At 38.5% G+C, this 22132-nt stretch overlaps 2 pseudogenes; one reads left to right on the plus strand and one right to left on the minus strand.

The window, feature by feature from the left end:
* Positions 1-3471: 3471 nt before the first annotated feature.
* LOC103678419 lies at positions 3472-4385 on the minus strand (annotated as a pseudogene).
* An 896-nt stretch (positions 4386-5281) lies between these two features.
* LOC121101999 lies at positions 5282-20293 on the plus strand (annotated as a pseudogene).
* Positions 20294-22132: the final 1839 nt, after the last annotated feature.

Consider the following 22132-nt stretch of genomic DNA (forward strand, 5'->3'; position numbering starts at 1 on the left):
CTGGTATCTATTCTTCCTTTATCTTATTTAGACTTGCAACTTGTTGTTTTAATAACTGTATTTCTACTACATATTCAAGAATTTTAAAATACATGGAGAATAATGAGACCCTATCATGGGAGATATTCAAGCAAAGTCTAGATTGCTACATCTCTCGCAGAGCATGGATTCAGTTCTCAAGTGAAGATCGTTTGACTTGTTTGTACAGTTCCTTTCAGACCTGGTATTACATTGTTCTGCCAATGTTGCTACACACCTGAAAACATGGCATTATTAAGACCTTGAAATTTTCATATTCATAAGAATATACTCAGACCTAATATACCAACATATCCTTAGTTTTCACCTACCTTGGGAAAAATCCCCATTTAACATTTATGAACATACTCTGGAATGGTAACATTTCACATGACTGAAACATTCCTGGTCTAAAGTTATGTTAGAGATAAATACATAGATAGATGGATAGATAGATACATAGATAGATAGACCCCCAAATTTTATTTAATAATTTACCTTTTACATTTTAGAAGAATTTTATTTTGAAATATTTATAGATTCATGGAGAGTTACAAAGAAATTTACAAGGAGGTCTCATATTTTTAAAATTAAAAATTTTATGGGATTTTAAATTTAAAAAAGGGGGGGAGGGAACACCTGGGTGGCTTAGTCAGTTAAGCAACTGCTTTCAGTTCAGGTCATGATCCCAAGTCCTGGGATTGAGTCCCACATTGGGCTCCTTGCTCAGCGAGGAGCCTGTTTCTCCTCTGCCTGCTGCTCCCCCTGCTTGTGCTCTCTCTCTCTCTGACAAATAAATAAATAAAATATTTTTAAAAAATAAATGTCAAAAAAGCATATACTTACAGAAAAATTTACCGGGGTCAAAGGCATATCAAATGAAAGTGAAATGTCTTCACATTCACACCACATTCTGCCTGGCACCACCATGAACAGTTTGGTTGTGTCCTAGTTTTTTGTTTATATCATGTAAGATTGGCCATATAAAAAGTCAGCGTACAAACAATCCCAGCTTCCTTTCCATCTCTGCACAGCTTTGTCTAAAAGTCCTATGATTGTTAGTAACAATAACAGGATACAAAAGAAAAGGTTACTCTTTTATAGGAAGACATAAGTAACAGGAAGGATGAAAGATAGTCACCGTTTATGGTAGGCAGAGTTCTAAGATGATCCCTCAAAATCCTGCCCCCTGCTATACAATTGACCAGTCAATATGACTCACAAACTTCAGGGCTTTATGATAGTTAATAAATTGCTTGTAAGACACCTCTCAAACATCAATGGATTGTAATATAAATATGGGAACCCCTGGCATACTGAACAAAAAAGTTTCCAAATATAAGTTATACAAATTTAATTGTATTTTATTTAAACAAATATTTTGTATGCCCTTAATGTCATACTATAACAGACACATAGGAGATACACTATCTGCCTGAAAATCATTGCTTTCCATCTTACTTGTCAAAATTAGAGTAGGAGTAATACTATGCATTATATATTATTTACCATGAACAAATTTTCCCCTCATATTACCTCACCTAAGGAATTAAGGCACTTCCCAGGCTTTCAAGTTAATAATCTCTCAGGTCATTTCAATTCTGGTTTTATTATTACTATTGTAGACATTGATAACATGAAAATGATATTTAATATATGTCATTACATAAATGTCATAAAAATGGTAATGAAAATATGTACTATATTTTATAACATGCCCTTAGGAAGTAGGTATATCAGAAAAACTACTGGGCAGTTTTTCTCAATTGTAATGGTAAACTACTTACCACTAACTTTTGCTGAAAGCTTTGGATTTCCGACTTTGTGGCAGGACTTCCTGCTTTCTGCTCTATTTCTTTCCCAGACTGGAAAGGATAATCCCTGGTAAAACAGGCTATCAATTACCATGCATCATGATGAAGACCTGCCATTCCAGGGGGTGGGCATGTCTGGTGCTGACTGCTCCCAACCCTGAGGTCGTGAGCTCTGGCTGTCAGATCGGGAGAATGCGAGGAAGTGGCAAGGTGGAGAAAGCAGCCTTGAAGGGGAACAGGGAGACCCCACTCTCTACTACTGATCAATCTGTGCCTTGAGTATACTCAACGCTTAATACAAGAGTCAAAAATCTTTCTTCAATCTCTCAATGAATTCATTTTTCTAGGATGGACTTTTATAAATGATTGTGGACCAACCATTTGGGAGTAACCATGTAATCTCTCTCTAGGCAGCTGTTTTGAGATTCCTCAGAGTACAAACACAACTCAAGGGCAACTACCTGAATAGAAATTGTTAGAGGGGCGCCTGGGTGGCACAGCGGTTAAGCATCTGCCTTCGGCTCAGGGCGTGATCCCGGCGATCTGGGATCGAGTCCCACGTCAGGCTCCTCCGCTGGGAGCCTGCTTCTTCCTCTCCCACTCCCCCTGCTTGTGTTCCCTCTCTCGCTGGCTGTCTCTATCTCTGTCAAATAAATAAAATCTTTAAAAAAAATAAAAAAAAAAGAAATTGTTAGAAATGAAAAACAATTAATTCTCTCATGTATTCATTAAAGTCATGGCAATCATCTTTGCCCAGCATACAATGAGGAGATCAGCTTCTTTTCTCTTTTGGGACATATGCAAGTGAATTTCAGTGCCAGATTATTTTGTTAGGAATTGTGGGTATTGAATACTGGAAATCTGTTAAGAGAATTAATTTCAGATGATCTTATCACACACACATACTAAAAATTGGTAACTACATGAGGAGGTGATATGTTAATTAGTTTGACTATAGTAACCCTTTCACTATGCATATGTATATCAAATTATTATCTTGTACACCTTAAATATATACAATTTTAAAATGGTCTAAAAATTAATAAACATGGTACTTTAATAAAGTAACTAAAGGATTATATAAATAAAAGTGATCAACTTGTAAGAAAAAGAAAGAAAGAAAGAAAGAAAGAAAGAAAGAAAGAAAGAAAGAAAATTCTGGGGGCACCTGGGCAGCTCAGTCGGTTAAGCACTTGACTTTTTTTTTTTTAAGATTTTATTTATTTATTTTTGAGAGACAGAGTACTTGAGCAGGGAGAGGGGCAGAGAGAGAGGGAGAGAAATAAGAAGACTTACCACTGAGCACAGAGCCCAATGCTGGGCTTGATCTCAGGACCCTAAGATTATGACCTGAGCTGAAACCAAGAGTCAGCTACCCAACCCACTGAGCCATCCAGATGCCCTGAGCATCTGACTCTTGATTTTGGCTCAAGTTATGATCCCAGGTCTTGGGATTGAGCCCCATATTGGGCTCCATGCTCAGTGGGGAGTCTGCTTGAGGATTCTTTCCCTGTCCCTCTGTCCCTCCCCCTGCTCTCTCTCTCCTTCTAAAATAAATAAATAAATAAATAATAAATAAATAAATAAATCTTTTTTAAAAAGAAAGAAAGAAAAATTCTGCAGAATTAAAAATGTTGATCTACTCACTAATATTACTGCAGAACCCACCTTCTCCAGACAGGTTACTCAGGGCACCCTTGACCTCCTTTTTTCACAGGCTGTAGATGATGGAGTTCAAAATGCAGGTCACAATGCAGAAAAGTACAGAGACAAAGATGTCCATGTCCGGGTTGTAGCCTACATTGGATTGTCATAGTTGAAGTTGGCTGTCCCAGAGAAGGTCACCACCACAATGAAGTGAGATGCCCAGATAGAGGCCTTGTTTCTGCCCTGAGGGAATCCTATGGATGGCAGAGATGATGAGTATATAAGACATTGCAGTAAACAGGCAAGGGTTCAGGCCAGTGGTGGTGCTGGTGACATGGAGCACAGACTCATTGAGAGAGATGTCTGAGCAGGAGAGCTCCAGGAGCAGTGGGATAGCACAGAGAAAGTGGCTGATCTGGTTGAACCCACACAGAGTGAACATGACTGCCAGTACTGAATGTGTCACAGAATTCTCTAGGCCACGCAGCCAAGTTCCAGTCAACCAATACACACAGACCTTTGGAATCATGAGAAGCAGACAGTTAAAGAGGTGGCAAATGGCTACATAGCATTCACAAGTTATAGCAGCCAACAAGATATCCTCAGCACAGGTCACAGGAACATCTGGGAAAGGCAGCCCTAGTATGACATAGTCTTCTTCTGGAATAAGTTCACCAGCATGTCCAGAATGGTGGTGGACAAGTAGCAGAAGTTCAAGAAGCTCAAGTGCTAATAATACAGTAGAGTGTGGAGGACAGGGCTGACTCTGATCACTGTTAATGTGAGAGCATTTCCCAGAAGAATTATCAGATAAATGATCAAGAACACCAAGAATAGCCTTTGTAATTCAGGATGGTTGGAAAATCCTGGAAAAATAAATGCAGTGACCACAGTTCAATTTTCCATTTCTTTGAGCTCTTTCTTCATTGAAATGAAAATTAGGGAAGAAAACAAAAAGACAATGAGATACAGTGACAAATACTGGAAAAGCTAACTCACTCTTAACTCATCCTTTGGTGGATGGGATGGCATCTCTTCTAAATAGTTAAACTCAACACTCTGAGACTGGAATATATGCACTCCCCCTCACCGCTGTGCTCCTTTGCTCTGTGTTTACTTGTCATGACTATCACTATTAGCTATTAACCTGTGAGGCTCCCTACCAGTCTATAAGTTCTATTATCTCTCTCGTTAATTTATATGTACCCTGTAAAACTTTTGTTAAAAGGAAGAAAGGAAGGAATTTCAGTCTTCAGCACTAACGCTAACAACAGCTGATGAGTTAAATTAGAACCCAAATACTTTTCCTCCCAACCTTCCTCTTCCCTGGAAATAAGTCGCAATAGCAAATTCTAACTAGTGTGGAAATAACCTCTATGACCTTTGCCTCCTGGTGTTACTCACATGAATATGTTACATTATGTGGCAGAAAGGATTTGTAAGAGTCATTAAGATTATTAATTGCATGACTTGAAGATATGGTGATTATGCAGGTGGGACTAATCTAATCACATGAACACTTAAAAATAGAGCAGAAGATGAAGTCAGAAATTTGGATCACAAATAGGATTCCAGGTGTCAGTTTTGGCTTGAAGATGAAGGTGCAACATATTAAGGAAAAAGTAACATTGGTTCTCAAACCATAAGAAACTTAATTTTGCTAACAACTTGAATAAACATGGAAGGGTAACCTTCCCCAAAATGTCTAAATAAAAGCCCAGCTCAGCTGACGCCTTGATGTTAGCTTGAGTCATGCTCATGCTGTGCCTGTACTTCTGTGAGACAGAAGACCCAGTTGAGCCATGCCGTGTCTAGAGTTCTCACAGAACTGTGAGGTAATAAGCGAGTGTTTAAGCCACTAAGTTTGTGGTAATTTTTTATGGTACCAATAGAAAATGAATACACTGATCATCTCACTTGCCGTGCAAAACTTATGATTATCAGGGGCTAATTATGACAGACCACCAATCTAGATGCCTCGGAAGTTATGTCATCCAGTATACTCTCAAATCTGTGACCACCCCTCCCTCTGTCTGCTCTTCTTTCCTTCATGATGCTTGTGGCTAGTACTACCTCTCAAAAAAATTGATAAAGGGAAAACAAAGGAAAATGTCAAGTGCACAATGTTCAGTTTCCTAGTCAGTAGCTCCAGTAAAAGGCTGGGAGAAAGACAGATTTGGAACTGTTGAGTAAGATGATATTTCTAGATTATTTTAGAATTTTAATTAGTGTCCTGCCATTCTGCTTTACCATGAACAACAAATGTATGCTAGGCTGTGACATAACCATTGCAAACTCTAAGAAACATTAAAGTTCATTAACTTACATCTGAAATAATTTTCTTAGTGGATTGTCTTCAAATGAGGCTTTGGGTGTCTTGCCATCGCCATTTTTCATAGAAACTGTTAAGCTATCTCTTAGTGTAAGCCAGTGGTCAGCAGCCAAATCCAGCATATCAACTTACTTTTATAAATAGTTTCACTGGTTTACAGCTACACCCACTCATTTATATATCATCTATGGCTACTTTTGTGCTACAATGGCAGCACTGAGTAGTTGAGAAAGAGACAATATGGGCCACAAAACCTAAACTGATTGCAGGCCCCTTTGGCAAAGTTTGCCAGCCTCTGGTGTAAGCAATTGGGTTTAGGAGTTTGACAGACTTGGGAGTTTTGTTTTGTTGTGTTTTTTTTAATTATGTTCAATTAGGCAACATATAGTACATCATTAGTTTTTGATGTAGTGTTCAACAATTCGTTAGTTGTGCATAACAGTCAGTGCTTAGCAGGAGACCTAAAGTTCGTCTGGTCCCAGGAATTCAGCTGGAGAGCTACCAAACCATTCTGAATACCTATGAATGCATCTGGAGAACGAAGAAAAGAGTAGCAGAAATTCTATGAACAGAAAAGCACCACTTTCTGCAAGGAGGAAAAAAGATGGTGGAGGAGTAGGAGACCCTTTCTCAGCTGGTCCCAAGTCGAGCTAGATATCTACCAGACCATCCCGAAAACCCGTGGAATCAGCTTGAGACGCAGGAAGATACATCTGGATCTCTACAAATGAACATCTCCAGCGCTGAATATTGAGGTATGAAACGGGGAGCCGTAAATCTGCTCACAGATATCAGAACATAAACGGAAGGGAGAAGGAGCCGACCGGCTCAGGCACCGGTAAGCAGTAGCCACTTGCACTGGGGAGGGGGCCGGACTCGTGCACCGGCACCTGAGAGAGAGCAGCCTGAGACCGTGAGCCCAGGTACGCGTGCGACCAGACTGAAAACCGGAGCTCCAGAGCGCTCACTGGAACCAGACTGATACCGGGAGCTCAGGAGCATGTGCGTGTCCAAACTGAAAACCGGAGCTGGGAGCACACACTCGAACTAGACTGAAACTGAGAGCTCGGGAGCGCGTGTGCGACCAGACTGAAAACCAGCACTCTGGAGCACACCCGAACCATACCAAACCATGGAGCTCAGGAGCGCGTGTGGGAACAGGGGCAGCTGGTGGTGTTAGAAGCACAAAGGACAGAGATGCGCTGGCCCTGGAGGTGAGGGCTGGGGCACAGGCTGTGGGGCGCACATCCCGGGATGCTGCAGAGTTTTTAGCAGCACTGAGAGAAACAGAGTTAAAGTGCCTAAGAGAGCTCAGTGGAGAGTGGACTGCGATCTGTCTGTTCTGAGACAGAGGCCAGGATATGGCCACTGGTGCTCTGACTCTCAGAAGAGTCACAGAAAACTGCCAGGGAAAGCCACCAGAGAACAAAAGCCCAGAAATACCAGCTCACATTGTGCCCATCCCCATCTCCCCTCGCAGGGGACACGGAGACTCTACCTAATCAGGATTGCCTGACTATCAGGGTGGCAGGGCCCTCCCCCAGAAGGCAGGCTGAAAAATCAAGAAGCCCACTTCCCTAAGGTACCTTATAAAACAAGTACACACTACCTGGGTCCTGGTCAATAATTTGGGCTCTGGGCATCACTGCACCCTCTCCTCATCAGAATGACGAGGAGGAGAAATCCTCCCCCAGCAAAGAAAAGATAATGAGTCTGTGGTCTCTGCCACAGAATTGATGGATATGGATATACGAAATTATCAGAAATGGAGTTCAGAGAAACAATGGTCAAGATGATGTGTAGGCTTGAAAAAAATATTAATGAAAATATTAACGAGAATATAGAATCTCTAAGGGCGGAAATGAGAGCAAGTCTGGCAGAAATTAAAAATGCTATGAATCAAATGTAGTCTAAACTAGACGCTCTAACAGCCAGGGTAAATGAGGCAGAAGAACGAATTACTGAATTGGAGGATGGGATGGTAGAAGAGAAAGTTAAAACAGAAACTTACTTCAAAAAAAATCCAGTCTCAAGAATGTAGATTACAGGAGATTAGTGACTCAATGAAACATTCCAATGTCAGAATCATGGGCATCCCCGAGGGGGTGGAGAAAGAGAGAGGTCTAGAAGAGATATTTGAACAAATTGTAGCTGAGAACTTCCCTAATCTGGCAAAGGAAACAAGCATTCATGTCCAAGAAGCAGAGAGGACGCCTCCCAAGGTCAATGAGAACAGACCTACACCAGGTCACGTCATAGTGCAATTCGCAAATATTAGATTCAAGGATACAGTATTGAAAGCGGCCGGGGGAAGAAAATCCTTACGTACAGAGGGAAAAATATCAGAATAACGTCAGATCTGTCTACAGAGACCTGGAAGGCTAGGAAGGGTTGGCAGGGTATTTTCAAAGTTCTATCTGAGAAGAACATGCAGTCAAGGATCCTTTATCCAGCAAAGCTGTCATTCAGAATTGTTGGAGAGATAAGGACCTTTAGGATCAGCAGAAACTGACCAAATTCGTAACCACGAAACAAGCCTTACAGGAGATATTAAGGGGGGTTCTATAAAAGTAAAAAGGCCCCAAGAGTAATACAGAACAGAAATTTACAATCTATAGAAACAAAGACTTCACAGGAAATATGACATCATTAAAATCATATCTCTCAATAATCAGTCTCAATGTGAATGGCCTAAATGCTCCCATAAAACACCACAGGGTTGCAGATTGGATAATAAGACATGACCCATCCATTTGCTGTCTACAAGAGATTCATTTTGAACCTAAAGATACATCCAGACTGAAAGTGAAGGGATGGAAAACCATTTTTCATGTCAATGGACCTCAAAAGAAAGCTGGGGTAGCAATTCTCACATCAGTCAGATTAGATTTTAAAGTAAAGACTGTAGTAAGAGATACAGAAAGACAGTATATTATTCTTAAAGGATGTATCCAACAAGTGGATATGACAATTATAAATATCTATGCCCCCAACAGGGAAGCAGCTAGATATACAAGCCAACTCTTAACCAGAATAAAGACACATATAGACAATAATACGTTAAATAGTAGGGACCTCAACACTCTGGTCTCAGCAATAGACAGATCACCTAAGCAGAAAATCAACAAACAAGAGCTTTGAATGACATACTGGACCAGATGAACCTCATAGATATATATAGAACACTACACCCCAGAACAACAGAATACTCATTCTTTTTGAATGCACATGGAACTTTCTCCAGAATAGATCATATACTGGGTCACAAAACAGGTCTCAACCGATACCAAAAGACTGAAATTATTCCCTGCATATTCTCAGACCACAATACTTTGAAATTGGAACTCAATCACAAGGAAAAATTTGGAAGAAACTCAAACACTTGGAAAGTAAGAACCATCCTGCTCAAAAATGATTGAGTAAACCAGGAAATTAAAAATCAGTTTAAACAATTTCTGGAGACCAATGAGAATGAAAACACATCAGTCCAAAACCTGTGGGACACTGCAAAAGTGGTCCTAAGGGGAAAATACATAGCCATCCAAGCCTTACTCAAAAGAATAGAAAAATCTAAAATGCAGTTTTTATATTCTCACCTCAAGAAGCTGGAGCTGGAACAGAAGAACAGGCCTAACCCACGCACGAGAGGGCAGGTGATCAAGATCAGAGTAGAGAACAATGAATTAGAAACCAGGAGCACAGTAGAGCAAATCAACAAAACTAGAAGCTGGTTCTTTGAAAGAATAAATAAGGTCGATAAGCCTCCGGCCAGACTTATTCAAAAGAATAGAGAAAGGACCCAAATTAATAAAATTATGAATGAAAGGGGAGAGGTCACAACCAACACCAATGAAATAGGAAGGATCATTAGAAACTTTTATCAACAACATTATGCCAATAAATTAAACAACCTGGAAGAAATGGATTTCTTCCTGGAAACCTATAAACTACCAAGACTGAAACAGGAACAAATTGATTATTTAAACAGACTGATTAATTATGAAGAGATTGAAGCAATGATCAAAAACCTCCCCCAAAACAAGATTCCAGGGCCTGACAGATTCCTCGGGGAATTCTACGAAACATTCAAAGAAATAATACCTATTCTCCTGAAACTGTTCCAAAAAATAGAAACAGAAGGAAAACTACCAAACTCATTCTATGAGGCCAGTATTACCTTGATCCCCAAACCAGGCAAAGACCCCAGCAAAAAGGACAATTACAGACCGATTTCCCTGATGAATATGGATACCAAAATTCTCAACAAGATCCTAGCTAATAGGATCCAACAGTACATTAAAAGGATTATCCATCATGACCAAGTGGGATTATCCCTGGAATGCAAGGGTGGTTCAACATTTGCAAATCAATCAGTGTGATAGATCATATCAACAAGAAAAGAGTCAAGAACCATATGAACCTCTCAATAGATGCGGAAAAAGCATTTGACAATACAGCATCCCTTCCTGATTAAAACCCTTCAGAGTGTCGGGATATAAGGTACATTCCTCAATTTCATAAAAACCATCTATGAAAAGCCTACAGCAAATATCATTCTCAATGGGGAAAAGCTGAAAGACTTTCCCTTAAGGAACATGACAAGGATGCCCACTCTCGCCACTATTATTCAACATAGTACTAGACGTCCTTGCAATCGCAATCAGACAACAAAAAGGGATAAAAGGTATCCAAATCGGCAAAGAAGAAGTCAAACTGTCTCTCTTCACAAATGACATGATACTCTATATAAAAAACCCAAAAGAATACACCCCCAAACTACTAGAAGTTATAGAGCAATTCAGTAATGTGGCGGGATACAAAACCAATGCTCAGAAATCAGTTATATGGTGACTAACATAACATAATTAAAAAAACATAAAAAAGAAGAAATCAGTTGCATTTCTATACACGAACAATGAGACTGAAGAAAGAGAAATTAGGGACTCCATTCCATTTACAATAGCACCAAAAATCATACATTATCTCAGAATTAACTTTAACCAGAGAGGTAAAAAGGATCTGTATTCTAGAAACTACAGAGCACTCTTGAAAGACATTGAAGAAGACACAAAAAGATGGAAAAATATTTCATGCTCATGGATCAGAAGAATAAACACAGTTAAAATGTCCATGCTACCCAGAGCAATCTACACTTTCAATGCTATCCCGATCAAAATATCGATGACATTTTTCAAAGAACTGGAACAAAGAGCCCTTAAGTTTGTGTGGAACCAGAAAAGACCCCAAATCACCAAGGAATTGTTGAAAAGGAAAAACAAAGCTGGGGGCATCACAATGCCAGATTTCAAGCTATACTACAAAGCTGTGATCACAAAGACAGCATGATACTGACACAAAAACAGACACATAAACCAACGGAACGGAATAGAGAATCCAGAAATGGACCCTCGGCTCTTTGGGGAACTAATCTTTGACAAAGCAGGAAAACACAACCAATGGAAAAAAGACAGTCTCTTCAATAAATGGTGCTGGGAAAATTGGACACCTATATCCAAAAGAGTGAAATTTGATCACTCTCTCACACCATACACAAAGATAAGTTCTAAATGGTTGAAGGACCTTGATGTGAGACAGGAATCCATCAAAATTCTAGAGGAGAATATAGGCCGCAACCTCTTTGACATTGGCCACAGCAACTTTTTTCATGACACATCTCAAAAGGCAAGAGAAACAAAAAAAGAATGAACTTGTGGGACTTCATCAAGATAAAAAGCTTCTGCACAGCCAAGGAAACAGTCAAAAAAACTAAGAGGCAGCCCACGGAATGGGAGAATATATTTGCAAATGACACTACAGATAAAAGACTAGTATCCAAGATCTACAAAGAACTTCTCAAACTCAATACACATGAAACAAATAATCAAATAAAAAAATGGGCAGAAGATATGATCAGACACTTTTCCAATGAAGACATACAAATGGCTAACAGACACATGAAAGAAAAAATGTTCAAAATCATTAGCCATCAGGGTAATTCAAATCAAAACCACCTTGAGATACCACCTTACACTAGTTAGAATGGCAAAAATTGACAAGGCAGGAAACAACAAATGTTGGAGGGGATGTGGAGAAAGGGGATCCCTCTTACACTGTTGGTGGGAATGCAAGTTGGTACAGCCACTTTGTAAAACAGTGTGGAGGTCCCTTAAAAAGTTAAAAATTGAGCTACCCTATGATCCAGCAATTGTACTACTGGGTATTTACCCCAAAGATACAGACATAGTGAAGAGAAGGGCCATATGCACCCCAATGTTCATAGCAGCATTGTCCACAATAGCTAAACTCTGGAAGGAGCTGAGATGCCCTTCAACAGATGACTGGATTAAGAAGATGTGGTCCATATATACAATGGAATATTACTCAGCCATCAGAAAGAACGATTACCCAACATTTACAGCAACGTGGACAGGTCTGGAGGAGATTATGCTAAGTTAAATAAGTCAAGCAGAGAAAGACAATTATCATATGGTTTCACTCATCTATGGAACATAAGAAATAGGAAGATCGGTAGGAGAAGGAAGGGAAGAATGAAGGGGGAGGGTAAACAGAAGGAGGAATGAACCATGACAGACTGCGGACTCTGGGAAACAAACTGAGGGCTTCAGAGGGGAGGGGGGTAGGGAATTGGGATAGGCCGGTGATGGGTATTAAGGAGGGCACATATTGCATGGTGCACTGGGTGTTATGTGCAAATAGTGAGTCATGGAATTGCATCAAGTACTGGGGATGTACTGTATGGTGACTAATATAACAAAATAAAAATTATATATATATTAAAAAAACCCAGCCAATGCTTATACAGCCACTCTGGAAAACAGTATGGTGGTTCCTCAAGATGTTAAAAATAGAGCTACCCTATGACCTAGCAATTACACTATTTGGTTTTTTTGTTTGTTTGTTTTTTGGGTTTTTTTGGGGGGGGTTTCCACACAGATTTTTTAAATATAATTTAATTTAATTTAATTTATATTACTGATACAGTTTTATTTATTTATTTTTTTAATAATAATTTTTATTATATTATGTTAGTCACCATACAGTACATCTCTAGTTTTTTTTAAATAATATTTTTTATTATATTATGTTAGTCACCATACAGTACATCCCTAGTTTTTGATGTAAAGTTCCATGATTCATTACTTGTGTATAACACCCAGTGCACCATGCTGCAATACATGCGCTCCTTACTACCCATCACCAGCCTATCCCATTCCCCCACCGCCCTCCCCTTTGAATCCCTCAGTTTGTTTCCCAGAGTCCATAGTCTCTCATGGTTCATTCCTTGACCCCAAAGATACAGACTTGAGATTAAATCATAGCTTTGTCACTTGTTAACCTTGACCATGAACAACTTACTTAGCTACTACAAACCTGGGTTTGTTCATGTTTAAGGTGAGATAATGTCTGGATTTCAGACTTTTTGTTAAGATTAAATTAAGTATTGAACAACAGATCAGTGAATATAGTTAACCTTCAACACATAAGTCTCTCCATTCTGCCACTGCAAGTTCCCCTTTAAAAATGTTATTTCCCTTCCAACCAGATTGACTTAAATGATACACTGTTTGTATTAAGAATAAAATATTCTTTTCTATTTATTGACTTGCCTTCTCTGATCTTTTAATTTCATCAGCTCTATCAACTCCACTGTTAAGCAACTGTTTTGTAATTAAATTCACTTATTTCTTTCTCGTAAAACAAATATTTACAATTGTATCTACTCTCTTTCTTTTCTTTTTTCCTTTCTTTTCTTTTTTACAACTGCATTTTCTGAACAGCTTTTCACAAGAATCCTTCAGGGAGGTAGGTAGATTTGATTGTCACAATATTTTATACAAGATTTCCTTTGAAATTAAGCCAAATATCATATGAAACTACATGCAACATGACAAGTAATTGATAAAATTAGACATAGTGCCTCTAAACTTCCTTCTAACAATATTCCTTAACTCCCAGTCAGAAACCTAGGAGTTATCTTTAGGCCATCCTTTCTCTTATCACCTGCCCTCATCTAACTCTTCAGCAAAACCTCCTCCTTCTCATCCCCTCTCTCCTTCTCCATCTTCCTCTCCTTCAAATCCACGAATTTATTTCCATCTCCATGGCCAACCACATGAACACTCTCTACATGGCTGATTCCTTCTCTTTCTTTGGGTCTCAGCTAAAATGTCACTTCTCAGAGAATCCCAATCTCCAATCTAGTATCGGTCTTTTTAAATCTCTTGTATCATCCTATTATTTTCCTTCAAAGAATTTACAGTGATCTTTATTTACATACTTATTTACTCAATGAATGTGAGTTTCTCCCCAGACAATAAGCTCTGAGTGAGCAAGGATCATGTCTGTTTTAAAAACATTTTTTAAAGATTTTATTTTTAAATAATCACTGCACCCAACATGGGGCTCAAACCCACAAACCCAATATCAAGAGTCGCATGTGTCGCCAACTGAGCTAGGCAGGCACCCCAAGGATCACGTCTGTTTTATTCATCCCTGTATATATATATTACCTGGCCTATAACTGACACTCAAGAAACATTTGTTTTATGAGTACAATAATGACCAGGTTTACTAAAATAGAGAATTAGAGTGATTATATATTTCTTTATCACTTTAACATAAAGATTCAATCCAGGTGGTACAGATTTTCTCACCCATCTAAATTTTCAAGTCACTTAAGCAGAAAAAAGTGATCATATTGAAAAAGCAGTTATATAACATAAAAGTCTCGCATTCACAATTACTTCAATGAAATTATTCAGTTATCGAATGAGTTCAGTCGAAAGAAGGTGCCTATATGTCGATGCAGCCTTGATTCATAAAATAATAATATAATAGTAACAACAACAACGATAGCTCACATTTCCGGCACTTACTAAATGCCAGGTATAGTTACTGCACTATGTACTTATATACACTAATTTCCTTTAATTCTTGCAACATCTTTGAGAAGGAAAGATCATTATTATTCCCATTTTTCAGATGAACAAACTGAAGCTTGAAAGGATAGTTAAATGCCTACTCAGGTAATTAATGAAACCACATATTGGCAAGGATCTGCAGATCCAGAATAAATATTCATTTCTACCATTAACTAGTCAAAGCAGCTTCTTGTCTCTGTACATTAATTTTCTAATCCGTAAAATAAAAGGTCTGGACTAGGTGATTGATAACATTCCTTCCAGCTTTGATTTTTTGTGATGGTATTTGATATCTGTTTATTTCAGTCTCCAAGGTGAAACTGAATGGCAGCAAGGGTGAGAAATTCAGAGGTCTCCCAAGGGTACAATTGTTTATTCTTCCATCTTCTTAGGATGAGGATTTTAGCTAATACACTGATGTGATAAACTAAATAATGGCCCCCCTAAGATGTCTATTCTCTAATCACTGGATTCTGTGATTATGTTATGTTACTTGGTGAAATGAACTTTACAAATGTATTTAAGGCTATGGGCCTTCATATAGGGAGATTACCCTAGATTATCTGGGTCAGCCAAATCTAATCACTTGAGCCCTTAAAAACAGATGAATTTCTCCAACTAGAGTGAAAAGAGATATAACAGGAGAGATGAGGCAAAGGGAAGAGTCAGAGAGATTCAAAGCATGAGGGACCCAATCTACCTATGAAAGGGGCCACTAACTAGGGGTTACAGCCAGCCTCTAGAAAATGAGCATGACCTCTGGATGGCACGCAGCAAGGAAATAGGGATTACATCCTACAGCCACATTGAATTCTGCCAATGATCAGAATAAGCCTAGAAAGGGGTTCTCCTGTAGATTCCTGAGAAAGAAACAGCCCTGCTGACATCTTGATTTCAGTCTTTTGAGACACTAAGTCAAGGAACCAGCCAAGCCATGTGGAACCCAGATTTCTGACCCACAGAGCTGTGAGATAATAAATTCACATTGTTTTAAGCTGCTAAACTTGAGTAATTTGTTATGGTTTCTCAGTCGGAATGCCCAAAACCTATTTAGTCTTTATCATATACCTATGTTCACAGACCTGAATTTGAGTTCTAACTATACTCCTTAGTGTTTTAGCTTCTGAACGTTATATTAGGTTTGAAGGTTAATTCTTAAATTCTCATTTTTTATTGAGATATAATTGACATATAACATTAGTTTCAAGTGTACAGCATAATGATTTGGTATTTGTATATATTGCCAAGTAATCACCACAATAAGTCTACTTAACATCCGTCACCATACATAATTACATTTTTTTCTCGTGATGTGAACTTTTATGCTGTTAACAACTTTGAAATATACAATACAATATTATTAACTATAGTCACCATGCTATACATCATCCTCAGGATTTATCTATTTTGTAACTGAAAGTTTATACCTTTTGACTCCTTTCAATCGTTTCACCCACCCACCCCACTTGCCACCTCTGGCAACCAACAATCTGTTTTCCATATCTATGAATTCAGTTTTGTTTTTGTTTTATTTTAGATCCCACATACAAGTGAGGCCATACAGTACTTGTTTTTCTCTGCCTGACTTATTTCACTTAGCATAATGCCCTCAAGAACCAACCATGTTGTTGCAAATGGCAATATTTCCTTCTTTTTTATGTCTGAATATTATTGCATTGTGTGCATGTGTATATATTTTTGTGAAAAATGCGTTGGATTTTGACAGGTGTTGCATTGAATCTATAGATTGATGTTGTACTATGGACATTGTAAATTATTCATTCTTCCAATCAATGAGCATGGAATATCTTTCCATTTACCTGTGTCTTTTTCAGTTTATTTCATCAATGTTTTATAGTTTTCAGAGTACAGGTCTTTCACCTTGGTTAAATTAATCCCTAGGTATTTCATTCTTTTTTTTTCTTTTTTCTTTTTTCCTTTTTTTTTATTATATTATGTTAGTCACCATACAGTACATCCCTGGTTTTTGATGTAAAGTTTAATGATTCATCAGTTCCGTATAACACCCAGTGCACCATGCAATACGTGCCCTCCTTACTACCCATCACCAGCCGATCCCATTCCCCCACCCCCTCCCCTCTGAAGCCCTCAGTTTGTTTTTCAGAGTCCATAGTCTCTCATGCTTCATTCCGCCTTCTGATTACCCCCCCTTTCTTTATCCCTTTCTTCCCCTACCGATCTTCCTAGTTCTTATGTATTTCATTCTTTTTGATGCAACTGTAAGTGGCATACTTTTCTTAGTTTCTCTTTCTGATAGTTCATTATTAGTGTATAGAAATGTAACAGATTTTTGTATATTGATTTTTTTATTTAAGTTCAATTAGCCAACATACAGTACATCATTAGTTTTTCATATACTCTTCAATGATTTATTAGTTGTGTGTAACATCCAGTGCTCATCATATCATGTGTATATTGATTTTTATCCTACAACCTTACATAATTTGTTATTTGTTCTTGGTTGAGTTCTTAGAGTTTTTTATACATACTATTATGTCATTTGCAAATAGTGACAGTTTTGCTTCTTCCTTACCAATTTGGATGGCTTTTATTTCCTTCCTTTCCCTGATTACTCTGCCTAGGACTTCCAAAGCTTTTTAAAAAAGATTTTATTTGTTTATTTGAGACAGAGAGACAGAGAGAACACAAGCAGTGGGCGAGGCAGAGGGAAAGGGAGAAGCGGGCTCCCTGCTGAGCTGGGAGCCCAACATGGGGCTCCATCCCAGGACCTGGAGATCATGACCTGAGCCAAAGACAGATGCTTAACCATCTGAGCCACCCAGGTGCCTTTTTATTTCTGTGGCATTAATTGTAATGTCTTCTTTATTTTTTTAAAGATTTTATTTATTTATTTGAGACAGATACAGAAAGTGAGAAAGAGAGAGAGAGGGAGGGAGAGCACAAGCAGGGGGAGGGGCAGAGGGAGAAGGAGAAACAGACTCCCCACTGAGCAGGGATCTTGACTTGGGGCTCAATCCCAGGACCCCAGGATCATAACCTGAGCTCAAGACAGAAGCTCAACCAACTGAGCCACCCAGGTGCCCTGTAATGTCTTCTTTAAATTATCATTTAATCTAAACAGCAGTAGCCACAAAATAAGTTCCTAGTCCTCTTGTACTCACCTGTCATTGACTATCAGCACAGGTGTCAATGGTGCATTTTAAGAATCAGGGTTTAGGACTTATGCTTCCAGCCACGATGCAATACAGTAACCAGACTTGCCCTTCTGCCTTAACAATGGGCAAAATTAAAAGAAAAAGGGTTTCGAGATGCCCTTCAACAGATGACTGGATTAAGAAGATGTGGTCAATATATACAATGGGATATTACTCAGCTATCAAAAAGAATGATTTCTCAACATTTGCTGCAACATGGACGGCACTGGAGGAGATAATGCTAAGTGAAATAAGTCAAGCAGAGAAAGACAATTATCATATGGTTTCTCTCATCTGTGGAACATAAGAACTTGGAAGATCGGTCGGGGAAGAAAGGGATAAAGAAAGGGGGGTAAGCAGAAGGGGGAATGAAACATGAGAGACTATGGACTCTGAGAAACAAACTGAGGGCCTCAGAGGGGAGAGGGGTGGGGGAATGGGATAGGCTGGTGATGGGTAGTAAGGAGGGCACGTATTGCATGGTGCACTGGGTGTTATATGCAACTAATGAATCATTGAACTTTACATCAAAAACCAGGGATGTACTGTATGGTGACTAACAAAATATAATAAAAAAGTATTATAAAAAAAAGAAAAAGGGTTTCAAATATTGAACAATAGGTAGTATGGGATAGGGAACATTGAGAGAAGGGAAATAAATGACATAAACCCTGTGAATGCCCTAGTTCACTTCATTGAGAAAGTTTCTAGGCCACAGCACAAGGAAGGTGTGCGAAAGCAGAGTTCAGTGATCTCCATTCAGTAATGAAACAAAATTCAGAGTTCAAGGAGAGCAAGGTACCCAGAATTTATGTGGCAAAGTCCTGGAAAGGAGAGAGATGCACATATAGAGAGATCTAGAGCTCCACAGAGGATTCCCCTAAACTCTTTAGCAGAATGTTAATTAGCACATGACAGCCAAAGGAAAGATCATTAGAGAGGATCATGTGGAATAAGATCCAGAGCTCACACAGAACTAGGAATAGTTTGTGTCCCACAAATCAGAATGTAAATTTTTACCACACATAGAGTCATCAGATGGCTATTGCTTTAGTAAAGAGGCAAAACAGCACCAGACAAAAGGCTATTCTGAACCCAGCTAACAAAAATTAATAGCTAGTCTTAAATTATTTCTAAGTAACTATGTCCAAAAATAAATTTCAAAAACACTTAAAGAAATACAGATCTCCCATGCACTTGAAAATCTACAGATAACATTTGGCTCCCCAAAACTTAAATACTAACATCTTACTGTTGACTGGAAGCCTTCCTGAAAACATAATATCACATATTTTGTATTCTTATAATAAAGTAACCTAGAGAAAGAATGTTATTAAAAATCATAAGAAAGAGAAAATATGCTTACAGTACTGTACTGTATCAAAAAAACCCCACCAAAACCCTGTGTGTAAGTGGACCCACGCAGTTCAAACCATGTTGTTCAAAGGTCAACTGTATTAAAAATTCATCAATCACCTATGTAAAATTTACGATGTTTGGCATCAATCCAAAATTATCAGGCATACAAAAGGGCAAGAAATTCAACTTAAAGTAAGAAGGAAAAAAAATGAAAATAGACTTGGAAATTATACAATAATAAACTTATTAGACAAGGACATTAAAACAGTTATTATAAGTTCATTTATATGTTCAAGAAGGTAGAGGAAAGCACGCACATGATTAAGGAAAGACAAGGAAAAATATATGTATTTGATATATATTTAAATCATAATATAATAATAAAATCTAAAAATTAAAATTTATAACTTTTGGCTTCCTGCTTAGAGCAGGCAAAGGGGCAACTGTCTCTGGTTTTCCCAAATCCAGATTTATCTAACACCAGCTGCCTCCACCCTGCTGCCTAAGTTCGACCCCAATAAGATCAAAGTCATATACCTGAGGTACACCAATGGGGATGTTGGTGCCACACCTGTCCTGGCCCCAAAGATTGGCCCCCTGGGTCTGTCTCCAAAAAGTTTGGTGATGACATCACCAAAGCAACTGGTGAGTGGAAAGGTCTAAGGATTACATTGAAACTGACCATTCAGAACAGACAGGACCAGATTTAAGTGGTACCTTCTGCTTCTGCCCTGATTATCAAAGTCCTCAAGGAACCACCAAAAGACAGAAAGAAGCCAAGAAACATTAAGCACAGTGGAAATATAACTTTTGATGAGACTGTCAAAATTGCCTGACAAATGTGGTACCAATCTTTAGCCAGAGAACTTCTCTGGAACCATTAAAAAGATCCTGGGGACTGTCCAATCTGTGGGCAGCAGTGTTGATGTCTGCCACCTTCATGACATCATAGATGACATCATAGATGACATCAATAGTGGTTCAGTGAAATGCCCAGCTAGCTAAGAACAACAAAAGAAAATATTTTAATAAAAGATCATTTGACAACCAAAAAAATTAAAATTTATATATACATATAACGTTGAACTTCTAAGGCAAAAAACATACAGTGTATGAGATGAAGTATACACAGAAAAAGATCAGTGAACTTGAAGGCATAGCAATAGAAACTACCCAAAATGAAACAAGAGAGAAAAAGACTGAAAACAGTAAACAGAACATGAAGGAACTTTGGGACAACACCAAGTGTTTACTATGCTTGTAATCAGAGCCCAGAAAGAGAAGAGGAGAAAAACATGTGGGAAAATACTGGCCAATATTTCCCCAAATTTGATAAAATATATAGTCCAAAGATTCAAGTAACTCAACAAACCCCAAACAGACAGCACAGAAAGAAAACTACACTAAGAAAATCATAATCAAATTGCTTAAAATTAGTGGTAAAGAGAAAACTTTAAGAGCAACTAGTAAAAAAGGCACTACGTACAGAAAAACAGATAAAAATGACAGCAGACTTCTCAGTAGAGCAGGGGAAGCGAAAAGACTGTGGAGCAAGATCTTTTTTTTTTTTTTAAGATTTTATTTATTTATTTGACAGAGATAGAGACAGCTAGCGAGAGAGGGAACACAAGCAGGGGGAGTGGGAGAGGAAGAAGCAGGCTCATAGCAGAGGAGCCTGATGTGGGGCTCGATCCCACAACGCCGGGATCATGCCCTGAGCCAAAGGCAGACGCTTAACCGCTGTGCCACCCAGGCGCCCCATGTGGAGCAATATCTTTATTTTTAATTTTTATTTTTTTAGCAAAACATGTGAATGGTTATTTATTTATTTACTTATTTATTTAGGTTTTTTTTTAAAAAATTTATTATGTTATGTTAGTCACCATGCAGTACATCCTTAGTTTTTGATGAAGTGTTCCATGATTCATTGTTTGCGTATAACACCCAGTGCTCCATGCAATATGTGCCCTCCTTGGTACCCATCACCGACCCATCCCAATCCCCCATCCGCCTCCCCTCTGAAGCCCTCAGTTTGTTTCCCAGAGTCCATAGTCTCTCGTGGTTCATTCCCCCTTCAATTTATCCCCCCTTCATTCTTCCCTTCATTCTCCTACCGATCTCCCTGCTATTTCTTATGTTCCATAAATGAGTAAAACCATATGTAATTGTCTTTCTCTGTTTGACTTATTTCACTTAGCATAATCTCCTCCAGTCCCGTCCATGTTGGTGCAAATGTTGGGTAATCGTTCTTTCTGATGGTTGAGTAATATTCCATTGTGTATATGGACCACATCTTCTTTATCCATTCATTTATTGAAGGGCATCTTGGCTCCTTCCACAATAAAGTTCTGAAAGAAGAAAAAGAACCTGTAAACCTGGAATTCTATGTCCAGCAAAAATACCTTTCAAAAACAAGGTGAAGGGCAAGACTTTCAGAGTGGCAGCATTAGGACTTCAGTGAATCCTCTTCCCACAAAAGCAAAAAAATACTGACAAAACAATAGAACTCAATCATTTTAGACTTCAGAAACTAACCTTTAACAGCATGGAATAAATTGAAAAGCATTTATTCAAGGAAAACTACTGAACTTCATAAGACAATGGCACCTGTGGTGTTTTAATTGCAACTATTCCCACCCACCCAGCACCAGGGTGATAGCTGTGAAGAATCAGCAGCAGTAGAGTCAGCTGATCTGTTTGGAGCTTTGTGAAATGCCCTATCCCCTAAGAACTGTCGCTATTTTGACAATATTTTCAGAAGCTCCCTGGGAAAAAACCTATTCTCAGGGCATTATCAACATTTTACCTAACTTGAAGTTCAGCTCCATGGAAGAAGTTCTATTT

This window comes from Ursus maritimus, unplaced genomic scaffold (assembly GCF_017311325.1).
Source record: "Ursus maritimus isolate PB19 unplaced genomic scaffold, ASM1731132v1 scaffold_12, whole genome shotgun sequence".
NCBI lineage: Eukaryota > Metazoa > Chordata > Mammalia > Carnivora > Ursidae > Ursus > Ursus maritimus.